General features: G+C 35.3%; 1 protein-coding gene across 4 annotated transcripts in view; it reads left to right on the forward strand.

The window, feature by feature from the left end:
- LOC106664553 (somatostatin receptor type 2-like) overlaps positions 1–14,392 on the forward strand; it is a 144,913-nt gene that overhangs the window by 92,730 nt on the left and 37,791 nt on the right. For 2 of the 4 annotated variants that reach the window (XM_014390378.2, XM_014390377.2), the window contains exon 3: positions 9,727–9,794. The exons of the other annotated variants lie outside the window; for them this stretch is intronic. The gene's annotated coding sequence lies outside the window, so the exon portion shown is untranslated. The remainder of the gene's footprint in view (positions 1–9,726; positions 9,795–14,392) is intronic. 4 annotated transcript variants of the gene reach the window in all.

Below are 14,392 nucleotides of genomic sequence, written 5' to 3' on the forward strand. Positions count from 1 at the left end.
TATATTAGATCTGTTTCCAAATTTATTGTTATTAATACATGTTTTCTTATTTTTGTAAATAATTTGATTATCCTTTATTTATGTTGCAAAAATTATAAATTATTTAAGGAGATGACGTTATTTCGTAAATTGTCCGATGTTTTTTCGATTTTTACTATGAATAAAAAAAATTGAAAAAAAAAATTGAATATTATTGAGAGTGTGTATTATCCAGGTTTATGTTACCTACAAAGAATGTGAATTTCTTTAAATTTTCAATTTTTAGAGGCTCGGAACAAGCAACCGGCCAATCCTGACCCCTGCAAGCAAAATGTCGCAAAATCGAAGTTCTTTCTCTTTCCCAATTTGGACAATGGAAAATTATATGTTTAAAATTTTCCTCCGTTACGATATCTCATGGACAAGTTGCGGTTGTGAATGAAGCATGTCCGAATCGGATCTGGTATAGCAGTGTCCATGTCCAGAAATTATCTTCTTGGGTTTGTAATTGTCCGGCAGGTCCGTTCTACTTTTTCAAAGATTGAGAGCATTACCTCCTTGGTGTGAGTCTCATTCGAAGTACCTTGCCATACTTCTTCCCACCTCTAGATCGTCTCTTTGTAGAGTTCGTTCTTGAATAGGCTTTTCTGGTATTTGGCATACGAGAGGTTCAGGCTTTCATCTCTTGACATTGATTTGGCCAGTTGACAGGCTTCCTCGTTTCCGATTGCCCCGATGTGAGCTTTTCTCCAGTTAGAAGTTACGGTTCCACCCTGATGATAATAACTTCATTTCTTAGTTGTTTTTGTTATCAGACTATCGGGCTTATTATCATTTAATAGATAAATAGTAGAAAGAGTTATGACTGTCTGTCAGAACCCTGAAAGCTTTTATTAATGCGAATCATCGCGAAAATTAATCATTTTTTGTCCATTCCAAGCTCATATATATGGCCAATTCTTCCGCTTCATTATTTGAATATCAATCTATACTTGTTTGAAAAAAATGCAACATCATTGTAATAAAATGCACACACGACATATTCATCACTCTTGCTTCCGTCTGTTTATAGTATATACTCGTATTTTCTGTGTGTATTCGCTTTCTCTCTTTTTTTAAGCTCGTTTTTTTTTTTTTTTTTTTTTTTTTTTTGAGGGTGTATCCACTTGCGTTGTCCGCTTGTTTTATCATTTATTCCCCCACTTATGGTGTTTGTTGGAGAAGCCGTTACTGTTAATTTCAGAAAGTTCACTTAGCAGTTTAGTCTTTATCGCTGTAGGGAATAAGTTAGCTGTACACAAGCAGTACACTAATTAGCAGTACACATGCTGATTCGAATGATTTTGTAGCGTCAAAAACAGGGGATTAAACCCCAAAAAGACCCTATGGCTATACACCTGTGACCAATAAGACCAATGTCGGTGGTGTGTCGACCAACACTCTGCAGGCGACAGTGTTACTGGATCCAAGAGCACAACGCCAACTACGACCCTAGAGGAGTTGTTAAACCTCCCATCACTTCAAATTTCAATCCAAGAAATCAGAGCAGCAGCCCACAGGCTCGTAAATGGACAACAATCTTCAAAGATAGGCCATATAAATAAACATTGGAAACTTAGTGAGGAGATACAGGCAGAAGTCATGCCAATCGATGCCATCATTTACTAAAAAGTACAAGGCACCAGAACAGGAAGAATGGGCCAAAGGAACACCGTTAAAAGCAAACACTTACTGGTACACTACGGTAATCATAGTATCCACTGACGATACTAATAGAATTTTATTACATAATTAGTACACACAGTATTACTAATAACTGTGAAATAAAGTTCATAACATAAATAGAAGTTGAAATGTCAATATTTACAAATGCCATGGCGCTTTTACCCTTTTCTAATCTGTATTCCGTAGCTTGCATAGAAACCTAGCGGATCTTATTATTAACGAACTGTGATATAAAAGGTGTATAAAATCTAATATAGGAAGGAGAAAAGCCGTATCAACAAGTGGTTTCACTTTTCTCTTATTCTGGTTCAGTGAAGCTCACTCCTGCTTCACCTTTATACTTCTATCCGTGAATTTTGCCACAATTCCGTGGCCGATTTCGCCAATTTGCACTGAAACATGTTCGATTTTAATGAAACTAAACTGCGTCACTTTTCAATTTAACCCACGGCAATAATGAAATAAAATAAACGTTGAGTATATGAAACCGGTCAGCTGACAAAGAGGAAAACCGGTTTGGAGAGTTACATCGACATTTGTTCGCAAAAACCTTGAGAAACATTGATTGGAAAACGACTGACATTCGTTTAACTAGTGTAGAGAGAAATAAATTTATTTTGTGATATTCAAATATTATGAGTTGTTCTCACTGTGGGAAAAAGCACAGGTGTGATCATAGACAAAAGTAAAACTGATGATTACTAAAACTTTGGTGAGAATGTGTTGTTTATTATGCATTAAATGAAATCCTAAATTATTTGCTATTTTCTCGGTTTTATTCCAATGAACAAAACAATGAAACTAACTTCACTAATTTCTTGGTCCGCTTGACCAATTAATATATTACAATTAATTAAGGTTTTTAGTTGAGATAAACAAGTCAATGGCACGAGCGGGATTCGAACCCACGATCTTCGGCTTGATACGCCGCTGCTCTACCACTTGAGCTATCGTGACCTCAATCCACTCGGACACTAACTTCCCATCTCAACCCCACCTTTTGAATTTTCCTTCCTTTTTCCCATTTTTCAAATGTCGTGTAATCGGATTGGATTCTCGGCGACAAATGAAATGGCCACGGAGAGCTTTAGAGAAGGCAAAAAGGAGGGAAAATTCAAAAGGTGGGGTTGAGATGGGAAGTTAGTGTCCGAGTGGATTGAGGTCACGATAGCTCAAGTGGTAGATCAGCGGCGTATCTAGCCGAAGATCGTGGGTTCGAATCCCGCTCGTGCCTTTGACTTTTTTATCTCAACTAAAAACATTAATTAATTGTAATGCAACTAACGTTATTTAACTCTCACTTTAACTATTTGTATACAGGGTTCGACAGTTTTGGACGAAGCATAGGAAAAAAGCGGTAGTTGCTTTCAAATTTGACTTACCTGTGCTTTCTCTATGTAAAAATAGAGGTGAGTCAGATTTCTTCGCACTACAGGAAAAAACAATGGTCTTTTGTTCGTTTCGTATGAAAAAGCTCCACAATATCTAGGTTTTGTTTAGGTTTGTATTCTGTAGTAGTAGTAGAAGTAGTAGTATACATGTATGGGCTGACAAACTTCTGCGCTTTAAACGATTTTTTTTTCTTTTTTAGCGCATTTTTAACATTAACTGTCTCATGTTTTGTCTCCTGTTTTTTAACTTGCTAAACTATAGAATATACTTCAGATTGTCGCATTGTTAGTAAGAGAATAAGAAAAACACAAACATATAGCACATAAAGATTTTCGTGTTTTCCACCTTCCCCGGAAACATTGTAGACGAACGAGCGTAGACGAACGAAACCGGAAGAGCAGGCCCGGCGTCGTGGTATCGGTTATCCGATGATGCCGATTTCCCATCACCTCCCATAACATGGAAAGTCTGGTCATAATCACCCCCGCAGAGTACTCGATATTCCTCGGGGTAAAGGATAGTCCCTGCATTCACGCTAACAATTTACTCTTTTTTATTTAGAAATCGTGAAATGCGGTCAATAATCACCACACACTAATAATTTACATTTACATCAACACATTGCAAACATAAAACACAGCACATACACATACTAAATAACTTTAAAAACTCTTTAGGCCTGAGGTACTATTACCTCCGATTACCTCTGCTTGTCGGAAGACCACACGTGTCAGCAGGAACTTCGTAGCTCATCCTGCAGGCTTCTAGTTTTCTGCATTGAAAATATGTTCAATGCGTAATCTTTCAGTACATGTTGGTCGCCAAGGCAGTCTTTTTCCGCTAGCATGTGCCCATGGGTAAATCTCGTTTGACCTTTGCGTATCCTGGTAAGTATAGCTCTGCCTCCGTGGGTCAGGGACCAATGCCATTCTTTATCTGCTGGAATTTGGCAGAAGACTGCCCAGACCCAGGAGAGAACTCTTTTATATTTTGTATTAATCTCATAAATTTGAGTTCTCTCTCTTTTAAATGACTTTATTTCATAATTGATATTTTATAATTGATTTAAATGATAACAATTGATGGTTAATTAATTTAATTCGAATAAAACACAGTTTTTATAACAAACTAAATTAAAAATTTAACTGTTTTATGTGTCCATGCATAAAACATGCAACAAATGTTCACTCAATACGCTTACAATTTCAACGTTTGTTGCATATTTAAAGTGCAGTTGTAAATAAATAAATGAATTTTCAAAAACTGTTTAAACATTAATCAATTTCTTCTTGTTTAAAACAGAAATCATTTTTACACGCGCCTTTGAACCTAATGAAGCTAATTTATTTTAAAAATCATTAGAAGACAATAATAATATTAATCCCTTATATTTCGTGGTCCTGTTGATCAAATAACTTATTTCAATTAATTAATCTTTATGTTAGGTATTGGTTGAAATGAAAAAATTAGTGCAACGAGCGGGATTCGAACCAATAACCTTTGGCTCAATACGACGCTGCTCTAACCACATAAACTATCGTGTTTTCTGAAGTGGTCATAGGTTCGAATCCCGTTCGTGACACTTTTTTTCATTTCAAACCAATATCTTAAAGATTAATTAATTGAAATAATATTAATATAAAAAACACCAATTCCCTTATGCTGCGCTCAAAATTGATCCACCCTGTATATACCGACCGCGCGTGCAAATATGCAAACAGTACATATGTGAAATTTATATTATAACCTCTTCAACTATCTGAAGAAAAAAATTTAAAAAGAATGAGAAAAATTCAACACGACGTTAGACTTTTATTAAACAAATTGTTTTTAATTTTATTTTATGGTTCAGAGATGTTTAAATAAGAGTTTATAGAACCTGTTGCAGGGAATTTGACGGGTAGGCCTTTAAAAAGCCCCCTGCCTAAGCCATATTGCTTCTATTTTACTACAAAATAGTAGCCTTCTTATTCCTCGATCACGCTACCGTGTCATTTCAATCCGAATTTCAACGAGAATCGTTCGATACTAAAAAAAAAGTTAAGCATTGAAAATTAATATTATGTCGTTACGAATATATAACAACACTGAGTACAAAATAACTTTCTTTTTTAATTATAAATTAATTATTCGCGTTTAAATAAGAAACAACTTTTTAACGGAGTCCTTGTTTATAGTTCGTGCATGAGCAGTTCGTGAATAACCAAAATGTAAATAGGGTTGAAACGGTTAACTTATTATGCGATACAGATTATTATGATTAAAAACTTTTTTCGGCCCCTTTGACGCCTTATACATGTTCATACATAAATTACCGTTCACAAAAAAAATGTATAATTGAACAATTTATTCTGACGAAAAGTCTCTCTAAACTTGTTTATTGGAAAATTTTTAATTTTGGATTTACATTTTTCTTATGCCGTGTAATAATTAAATGTTATATTATGGATAAAAAGGTACGAGACAATACATTTAAAAATGTCATGTAAATCATCTCCAGATCATACTTTTGGTCATTTTGGTTCCTACAGTTCTGATTTTCTATGACCTTAGTTTTTAAGCCAATGGTAGAACAATTACCCGGTATCGAACGTCACCGAATTCATCGTTATACAAATTTATGATTTTTTTTCGTTTATCCAGCAGAGCCTAATAACTTCATTAGGTTTTTGAAGCTCGCTGGGAAAAATAGGCACTCGCTTTTTTTAATTAATTTATCGCCCGGTCCCATTTTCACGAAGATGAAAGGAAACGCTAGTTGAATGAGCCTTTTTTCCTTCATTTGTTCAACACCAGTAAATCAAGGCAAAAATTCACGGAAATTTAAGTAATTTTTTATCTTTAAAACATCTGACAGAAGAAGAAGAAAAACCTTTTGTACGAGTTGTCGGTTTGCAAGGGGATAAGCAAATGCAGACCGTGAGTGCAATCTTTGGAAGGATGTCGATCCATCTAATCAAAAAATCTATATTATTTTCATGAAGACAAACTGTTTAAATAATAAGTCAAGCATGGCTAAAATGCTTGAACTTAAGTTCGATGTGGATATCATCGCAACTACCCATGATTCCTGTATATACCTCAAGCCATTTGACTCGCACTTCTGTGGAAACTCAATAGAAAACTTCCTTTTCAATTCCCAAATATATCGGATCGTCACTTCCGGTCTAGGCCAGATTCCCTACATCTGATATTTGACCTATCAACGCTGATGTGCTTCATGGTAGTACACTTGCAACACTAAAATAATTATATTGCATTCTAAACGTTTATAAAGTTTACATCAACTGTTGGCCTTTGCTGTTTGTTATCTGAACTTTTATGTCATAACTCATAATTACTGTACGTAAACCGCTAAGTTGATGATAGAAAATGAATCGTACAAGGTTGGAAAGGCTGCCCCTTAACTAATCTCCTGAATCGATAGATAAAAGACAAACTGTTTAAATAATAAGTCAAACATTGCTAAATGGGTTTGGGGGGTTAGCCTCATCACTGTTAATAATCTCTAAATTGGACCGCAAGTCGGGCAAAGTTTGATTCATTCGGGGACAAGTCAAACACTGCTCGCCTTCCGATGTTAGTCCATTAAACCGAGCTTTCTCTAAAGTTACAACCGATCGCCTGTTAAGATGTGTAAAGCTTTAGAGCATTTTGCGTCCAACAGACTTCTTTAACTGGCAAGGTTCATTCAATCAACGGCTAAAACCAAATTAAGCATGTTTGCCCTAATCGAAGACCGGCCTAGTTTTACCGCTCTTAGCTTGCAGATCTTTAAATTTACCTAGTTTCAAGTAGAAATTCAAGTCAATTGGCCTTTAATTTTTTAAATTTTTTAACAAATTTAATTATATAATTTCAATTCACTACTTTCGTGGTCCGCTTGACCAATTAATATATGACAATTAATTAAGGTTTTCAGCTGAGATAAAAAAGTCAATGGCACGAGCGGGATTCGAACCCACGATCTTCGGCTTGATACGCCGCTGTTCTACCACTTGAGCTATCGTGACCTCGATCCACTCGGACATCAACCTCCCATCTCAGCCACACCTTTTGAATTTTCCCTCCTTTTTGCCATTTTTCAATGTCGTGTAGTTAATTGATTAAGTTTAAAATGAAGTATCACTTCACTAAAGCTATTAATACGATCAATTACTATTACTAAATGCATATATGGATTAATATATAGTTAAAGTCGTAAAACCATTAAAAAAATCATTCAAATGAATGTTTTATTTCAAATTGTATTTATCTCTAATTTTTAATATAAAATTTTAACATTGAAGGGTCATATTCATTATATCAGGCAGGAAAAATCTATATAAGATATACAAGCTATTAAAAACGGATAATAATTAGGGTTCTTAAATTTGAAACCGCAAATGGGTCATTTGGGTCCGTCTAAATTCACGGGTTGTGGCAGCACTTCCAACTTCTTTCAGCTTTGCGCCATCTTCAGTAATAAACTTTCTCACTGACGATGGCGCAAAGTATTATTAACATTAAAACCCGCAAGTCCGTCTGCACTACAACTAGACACATGTGCAGGTCAGTAGGTGACTCTGTGCCGGTTCAACACTAGGTTTTTTAATATGTATCGTTGTTTTCAGCTAAATTAGAAGGTAATTCTCCCTTTTAAGACTCATAAGCTTGTTTTCTGTGAACTTAACTTGAGGAACCCATCTACCAGATATGGAAGTCACTATAAACTGGAACGTTTATGGGCCGACAAACAGCTGATAATCGCCCGCCCTCTGCGTGTTTTCCTTCTTTTTCTCTTCTTTCGCGCGTATTTTGTTTTAAACTGCAGCCATTTGTGCGTCTCGATCAGGTTACCGACTCTCTGATTTCAAATATGTACTACGTCCATATCCTAACATGCTAGCCTCTCGTTTGTACCTCAGGTTGTCAAATACAGAATAGAAACAAAACATACAATACTTATATATACATTACCACAAACATAGATGTCTGGTCACATTCACTCCCCCAGAGTACTCGATATTCCTCGGGGCTGGGTTGAACCCTCTCCATTCTCTTTAGTAACTGACTTTTACCCTCCAGAAGTCATACACACACCCAGAGTACTCGATATTCCTCGGGGCGGGGTCTTTGTGTTCCCGAGTACTCAACGTCAACAAGACAAGAGGATCTTTAGCGTCCGCACCTGGCCTTTTGGCCTTATCGGACGTTTTGATTCTCAAGATGAGAGCTGACGCACTTCTGCATACGACGGAATGGTGTTACCGCCGCAGCATTGGTGTAGAGGTGTCCCAGCCCCTAAGGGCCAAGACAACCATCGCTCTCCGCTTGTCCACTCCGAATGGTCGGGCCCGCATTGTGCATCGGGTCGTATGCTGCACGCGAGAGGCTAACAGGCCGAAATACATCTCACTGTCCCCCCCCCGCGTACTCCCTAGATAGAGAAGATCACTCTATCTCTCTGAGTATAGAGGCTCCCCCAGCGTAGAAACTTCCGGGAACGCCCCGGCAGCGGTTTAGTTTAAAGTGGAATTGCTAACCACACCCTAGATGAGCACCGCCTACGCTAAATTCTCTTATCGAGCTCAGCCTACACCTGTCACGCGCATTCGAGGTCGATCGCGATCCTTCGCTTCCCCAAGGGTACCACGCCGGTCATACGCACAACAATGCAAAGCATACTCGAGTCAGAGACACCGCTTCACTACCCGCTTCCATTCGCTTACTCACGCATTCGAGAGACTATAGCATGATCATGGCGTCCTCAACGCTTACACGCTGTCGTCCGGTCGCAACGTCTCCCGTGAGGCCGGGGGGTTTTACGTTGGCCATACGTAAGCTTCACTAAGGTCACAGATAGAAGACAGCCTCTGTCTAAGTTCCCTCCAGGGGCGTCACCCCGCACCATTCATATTCACTCACCGCAGAGTACACGATCTTTCTCGGAGCAGGGTTAAATCACCCCTTTCTTTCATGATAATAAATTACATTCATTCCAATAAATTAACATAAAGTCAACACAAAAACACATTAAAAAAAACAATATACATGTGTTGAGATTAGTGACCGTTAATCAATAGTTATTCAGATATCGTGAAATGCGGTCGGGTGTGATGTAGGTTTCAAAAAAACATTTTCTTTATCGTGCCAACGTTTCGATCTTTTATTGAGATCATCTTCAGGGCTCAAAGTGAGCTGGCACTCTCAACACGACACACAAGGATGGCACAATTACACAGAAGACAAACACTTTGAGCCCTGAAGATGATCTCAATAAAAGATCGAAACGTTGGCACGATAAAGAAAATGTTTTTCTGAAACCTACATCACACCCGACCACATCTCACGATATCTGAATAACCAAATAATATACATTTAAAAATCGCTGTAGCCCTGAGGTACGATCTGTGACCGTTGCCGTGCCCCAAGACTATGCACAGGTCCGATGATATGGTAGTCATTAAAGATATATAATATTATAGTGGCTTTAAAAAATTAAATTTTTTCAATAAAATAGTAACTTTTACTAAACTTACCATCATTATTACTTGAGGAGATTGTTTTTTTGCAAGATTTTGAAATGTAGACCTCATCCGCTACAGTAAGTGCGATTTCATGACTAACAAGAAATTAATATTTTTACAGACACACCGGAGTCGACTCCATTGTTCGAGGGAGGGGACAATACGTTAGCTGGTCCGGAATTTTAACAGGTAAAGTTATGCCGATGCAGTTAGTACAGAATAGTGGAATATAATTGGCATAAATGTTAAGTTAAATCATTTTTTTATTTATCCGTGCTCAAAATGCATATAGAATTTACTAAAATACAGATATGTTATAAATATAATATGTATGTGTAATATATACAAATATATATGGCTCGACAGTACTGTTAAGTATGTACTAATATTTATTTAATAAAATATTTTATATAACTTTAACCGTATACATACTTTCATTGGCATTGTTATCGTATATTTATACATTTTCACAATTTACTTGTACTGTTACGTATTTTATTCAATTTTTATTCCAAAAACTTGTTAGCACATTCGAAAGTATTAACTACGACCAAGGATTGTCAGAGTAAAATTATTTTAATATTTTTTTATATATAGAAATGAATGTTCCAATAGCAAAAAAGCATTATTCAAAGGAAATGTTATTATTGGTTTTCCGATAACGAGCCATTACAAAAATAAAATATCTTCTCATAAATTGAAGTAGCCAAACATAATTAAAAAAATAAAAAACAGGTAAGTCTCGTTTAAATCGCATCAAAGTATAAATTTCAGAAGGTATAAAAAAAGTCATTCTACACAAACTTTGATAAACTTCCAAATAAGATCATTTTGAAACTTTAGCAGAAAGCATAAAGAATATAATTTAAAAAATTCTAATATGTAAATTAATAGTTAGTTTATTTACAATTTTCCCTGTGTGGCTCCTCATCCCAGACACCCAAAAAGTAATCAGAGTTTGTACTCACCTGATGACGACGTAATTACCAATTTCTTGTCATCTAATATTCCCATCCAAAAAACTTTAATGTTGTTTTGTTTAATGGAAAAATACAACATTTATATTTTAGAAAATACAAAACATAAACGCAGACAAAGGCTTCTGCGCAATAATTTAAATTTAGATTAAAAAATTTAGTATTAAACATTAATACAGAATTAATCTTTTTATGTAAGGTTTTGTTTGAAATGAAAAAGCTAGTGTCACGTGGGGGATTCGAACGAGAGCAGCGACGTGGGTTCGAATCCCGCTCGTGATACTAGCTTTTTCATTTCAAACAAAACCTTACATAAAAAGATTAATTAATAGAAAGAAGTAATTTGGACAATTGACCACTAAATATAATGGAATTAATACAGACTATTACCGTAAATCTTTTTATTTAAACAAATATATTTACAATGAAAAATTCAAAATACAAAAAAAAATCAATTTGTTGAAACGAGGTTCGAAGGATTGTGTCAAAATGAACCTGGTTCGTGTTACAGTGTGATTCATTGTCACAAACTCTCATAAACACAAAGTATCTTATAAAAGTCTCTACAAATCGTTTTCCTTTGACAATATTGCCTCCATATCGGCAATCGGATAATAAATAAAGATTATATGTATAGTTTCTATTATCGAAAACGCATTCTTTCTATTTCGGAAGGAGCATCCGAAGAGAGCCGGCTGTCCGATTTACTCCGTCATGAAATTTTCACAGGACCAATTCATCAAGCGCGAAATCGGGCTGGAGAGGTGTATATATATTTCAGAAAATACAATAGGGATAGTCAGGGTTAAATTATTACCCAGAAAATCGGTTTGGGGTAAACTTAGATTAGACGGAGATTATTACAATCCACCGTCTCTCGGGAATGGACGTATAACTGAATTTTACCCTCACTATATCAGTTTAATTTACACTCACATTTAATTATTAGAAAGTTAAGTCGTGATTAACACCAGAATTAAATGAGTCCGATTATAAAGCAAAAACAAAAAACCGCCGCAAATTAAAACTCATCAATTAAATATAAAAGAATTATTCAACAGAATTTCTATAGAAAATAATAATAAGTTAACAAAATGAAATGACAAATGAAATGGCCACGGAGAGCTTTAGTGAAGTGTACTTCATTTTAATCATTGAATTCACTAATTTCGTGGTCCGCTTGACCAATTAATATATTATAATTAATTAAGGGTTTAGTTGAGATAAAAAGTCAATGGCACGAGCGGGATTCGAACCCACGATCTTTGGCTTGAAAAATGGCAAAAATGAGGGAAAATTCAAAAGGTGCGGTTGAGATGGGAAGTTGGTGTCCGAGTGGATCGAGATCACGATAGCTCAAGTAGTAGAGCAGCGGCGTATCAAGCCGAAGATCGTGGGTTCGAATCCCGCTCGTGCCATTGACTTTTTTATCTCAAATAAAAACCTTAATTACTTACGAATAATAATAATAATAATAATAAGTATTGATTGTACAGAAGTTTCTTTTATTTTTATGTTAACACTGAAAATAATTTAAGTTTATATACTTCTGACCAAAAATCAGTAAGTACAAAAATGTATTTATTGTTCTTATATATATTTGATGTTAAATTGGACCAAATTAAAATGTATAATATACCCTTTTGTAGAGGCCGATGGAAGGTACAATAAAGTTCCGAAAGCTAGGCGAAGATTTAAAATTAAAAATATCTTTCTTTGGCCACATCCCTGATGACAACCAAGAGGAATTAATTACGTTTTGCGTGAACACTAGAAATTACACAGTAAATTACACAAAACAACTACAAACATATTATTTGTAATACTTTCTATTTTACAAAAAATCTAAGACTACTTATTATTAGTTGTTATTTATGTTAAAACACTCTTGTAAAGTTTTATTTTTTTTCTCTGACGGTGCTTAATATACGTATTGGTAGACAAACCAGCGTATTTGACAAGCGACAAAAATGCGTTCGAACATCAGCAAATCATCGTCTCACAGTTGCAATCAGGTACAAATTTTGTACTGAGCAAGCTCGAATGTTGGGTTGTCTGAGTTTTATTCAATTCTTGAGGTCAATAGACCAGACTTCATTGATCATCCCTCTCCGTCCAAACAGCGCCCCTGCCACCTACACCTCATGTTACATCCAATCTAGCCCGAGCCGACACTTGCCGGAAGGAAAGAACAACTAATTTCGCTGTTTGGAAAGTCGTTCTCTTTTTTTTCTCAACACGCGAAAATGATACCAATCTATATAGAGAGATCTAGAGAGAGAGAGAGAGAGAGAGAGAGTGAGTGAGAGAGAATATATAACGTTCTTGAAAAAAATATTGTACGCTCATAAATTCAAACATGTATTTCTAATTTATCCGTTCAAAATCTAGTTTTCACTTTCCCCCATAAAATATTTTTATTATTATTTGGAGGTCGTGAGATGCGGTCTGGTGTGACGTAGATTTTAGAAAAACATTTTCTTTATCATGCCAACGTTTCGATCTTTATTGAGATCATCTTCAGGCTCTCAAAGTGTTTGTTTTCTATGTAGATGTGTCATTCTTGTGTGTCGTGTTGAGAGTGCCTACGTCACACCAGACCGCATTTCACGATCTCCAAATAATCAATTACTAACGGTCTTTAAACACCACACAAAATATTTTTTAAGTCGAGTCTCAATTACAACGCTAAATTTTCCTACCTACGTTTATCTTGGTTGTTTTGCAGACAAGTGAGTAGGATTTTAGTTTGAACAAAAACAAACGGGCTCATAAAAATTCAAATTTAATGCATTTTCTAAGCCTCACGGTCTTCCTCTTCCCAAACATTAAGAAGTCATTTCTGGATCACTAATATTTCTGAGGAGGAAACCTCGTTGTTTTGTTCAAATTAAGACACTTCAAGCAGCAGCGCTGAATAGTTTTGCCTCTCAAGGAAAAAGTACAATTTATGGACAACTCTTGAAAGTTTTTTGTTAATTTCTAAGAAATCGATTTACTAAAAAATATTTTAGGCAGGTGTATCGACTAATTTAATAGGTTAAAGCAAAAGTTTATTTTGATTATTGCACTCTATAAAAAGTGGAGAAAATTATTTTATAAATGGACAATTTTAAGAAATATTCTTCAGCCAGATTTAATGAAGTTTGTTTAGCAATATTATTGATAACATATAGCACAAAACCTACGATTTCTCAATAATTACTGCTCAAAACTCTTAATAATATTACTAAATAAACACAGAAGGTGCAAGTAAACATTCCATGCGTTTCAACAATGCATGTAATGTAGCATTAAGGTTCATTTATCAATACAAAATTGATATAAATTCCTATTCCACTTATGATAATTTAAAAATTATTTTAAAACATATATAATTAAAGAAGATACATTTTTATAAGTAGCATATCGCACACCCACAAAAAAAGTGACACAATACGAAAAATTCTAAAAATCAGATTCACAAATGAACAGGGATATTGCCAATTTTGTAGTATTTACTTTCCCTAGCTTTTTTATTTTATTTTTATTATAAATTGCATTAAAATTTATTAGAAATTATTATATTTTTTACTGAAGGTACTTTCGTCCTTAAATCCTTTCCGACATCATACTTCTATCTGATTCTTCTCTTTCTTCTGGTCCCTTCAGCCTATTCTTCATACTATTCTTGGTAACCTCCCATATAACATTCTTTCTTCGTGTCCCAGCCATCTCAACATCTCTGATTTAATATTTAATATGTATGATGTCTTTTTTTTAACGAGGGTTAGCAACAGCAGAGGTCATGTAAACCCTCAGGGTGCCGGT

This window comes from Cimex lectularius, unplaced genomic scaffold (assembly GCF_000648675.2).
Source record: "Cimex lectularius strain Harlan isolate CLEC.00 unplaced genomic scaffold, Clec_2.1 scaffold112, whole genome shotgun sequence".
NCBI lineage: Eukaryota > Metazoa > Arthropoda > Insecta > Hemiptera > Cimicidae > Cimex > Cimex lectularius.